The sequence below is a fragment of the Adiantum capillus-veneris genome, chromosome 3 (assembly GCF_014529385.1).
Source record: "Adiantum capillus-veneris isolate H3 chromosome 3, ASM1452938v2, whole genome shotgun sequence".
NCBI lineage: Eukaryota > Viridiplantae > Streptophyta > Polypodiopsida > Polypodiales > Pteridaceae > Adiantum > Adiantum capillus-veneris.
In genome coordinates, this window is record NC_140933.1 from 147,194,165 (window position 1) to 147,196,664 (window position 2,500).

The following is a 2,500-nucleotide window of genomic DNA, read 5'->3' on the forward strand; positions in this document are numbered from 1 at the left end:
AATTCCCAAAATGTCCTTCAAATTTTCCAAAATTCCCAAAATACCGCTGGTAAAAAAATTGTAGCTTTTCATAAGAAGATTGAATGTCTATCAATACAAGATGCTAAAACTAGATTTTGTGTTGGTTATGCAGGCTTTGGAGATGAGTTGCTTCATTATTTTTAGACATAATTGCCTTTTTTTGCGAGGTAATTTGCGACAAAGTATATGTTAAGCACTCAAGACGGATCTCAATCGCCAAAAAGTAAGAAAGATTAGAAAATCTTGAACAATCCAACCAAAATATATACAAGGGTTTTTTGGGAATTTCCACAAATTAGAGGGGTATTCTGGTAATTTTCCCTTATAAAACATGGCCTTCCCTTGTGCATGCCACATTCTCGAGTAGATGTCTGTCTTGGCCTACCTTCATTGGGTCACACGATAGCTAGAAACTTACCCCTTGGATTGAACTCTTCAAAAGGTAACTTCCCTTTGAAAATAATAAGGATTCCCCCCTCCCTCTCTTGTCAGCTCATCATGCAAAACGGGACATTTCATCTCGAGTACACGACGTTCGCGATGGAAACGACTCATCATATCTAACCACTCTGTTGCGACAATGTTGTTGTCTCGCATGAAAGTCATAAACATAATAAAAAAAGAATCATCTTCTCCTTGCTCTGCCACACATCATAGCTCCCTCCCAACCCTTGTGCTCATCATCTCATCTCCTCCCCCCCCCCCCCCCCCCCCCCCCCCCCCCGCGGCCCCCGCCCTCCCCTTCCATCTCATCTACAAATCATCTACGAATTGTAAGCTTGAATCCTCAAAACGAGGGTTGTAACTAGAAAGAGAGGTTTCTTTGCCATACCTATTAAATTGTTTTTGAATTTGCAACTTGTGTAATTGTCTTTTTTTTTTTTTTTTTTTGCCAAACTCACAATTGTGATTGGAAAAGTATAGTAAAAACCAAAAAGTTTACAATGAAAGCCATGCTCCCACTGAGCCATGACATCAACCAACAGTTGAATTCCAAAAAGGCAGATACATAAGCTGATAAAGGGCGCCACCTTAAAATTGCACTTTTAGTTGTTATGGGAGCCACCCAAAGCAAAGGAGATCATAAAGCCAAGATTGTCTTTGGGTTGCCATCAGGGAGAGAGCCCTGCCAACAGCAACCTCCTTGACCACCAAGCCACTACGAGGGCACATAACACCAAAGAGAAAACCAACAAGTAATTAGGCCCTGGCTTTTACAAGGAGCAAGCAACCCATATAGACAACCCATATAGACAGAGGCTTGCTACTCTACCAAGAGGTTACTTTTTCTTCTTCTTCTTTTTTATCACATTAGTACGTGTCGTAGATCCCAAGACATTAACAAGTTGGGTCATGCCAACAATAATGTCGGCCTGGAGGGTTTCATTGGTCGTCACGTACTCTATTAAGGGTCTGACAAGTGTATTTGGTTTCTTTTGCATCTGTTCCTCCTGTTTCTCAAGTGTCAGAGGGCGGGTGTCCTCCATGGCTGTAACCTTAGTCAAAGTTTTGTTGCCCATCATAACGCGATCACAGTGCTCTCTTCCTCCTGTTTTCTCATTGTCAGAGGGCAGGTGTCCTCCATGGTTGTAACCTCAGTCACAATTTTGTCACACTCTTGCTCCAAAGGCATGCTGAGATGTCCAATTGTGGGCTGCTTTGATAGCCCCAACATAGTGCAGTTTCTAGTAAAGTGTCCAATTCTACAACATTTGTACCCCTAGGGCCCTATGATCTCTCATTAGAGGCCATGGGGAATGAAGAAAATACCAATTCTTGCAAGAAGGCTCCAAAGCTCCCCATGTTAAGATCCACAAACTTTGGAATGGGTATATCCATATTCCATAGGATGCGCACTTTGATATCTAGACCTGTACTAATCCACTGCAACTTCAGCATGAAGAGCAATTGGCCTAGCCTGGCAGCTATGGACTGGATGTGGTCATGCAACTGAAGTGAAAGCCTTTTGAAGGTGGCCCACACCGGACACGATTGCCATACTCTTTTCATCTAGACAGAATTTTGAGGTCCATGGTATGGCATATGCGAATGATGAGACACCCCATACTCCTCCTTTAAGGCCAGATAGTGGACTGCCTACTCAGAAGCACATGAAGCTATATAGAACCCTTTTCCTATAGCTATAAAATTTTGCACTTCATTCCTATTGCTAAACACTAAAGCTGCCTAGTCCCATAATCCTTGGGGCGTCATCCGTTTACCCATGAAGTAGAGTACTACAGAATAAGAGCAACAAGCCTTCAAACTCTAGAGAGCTACAGTGGGGTCAAAATTGACCCGCATTGAAGTGGCGTCAACACCCTTAACTCAAAACATTCACACCATATAGAAGCTCTTCCGTCAAGGAACGTTCACCAAAAGGGGTCAATTTGAGGACTTTTTCATGGATCTTGGTGTATGAGCAATGGTCGGTGTCACGTTTCCTACCTATCGATACAAAGAAAAAGTTTGAATCGAA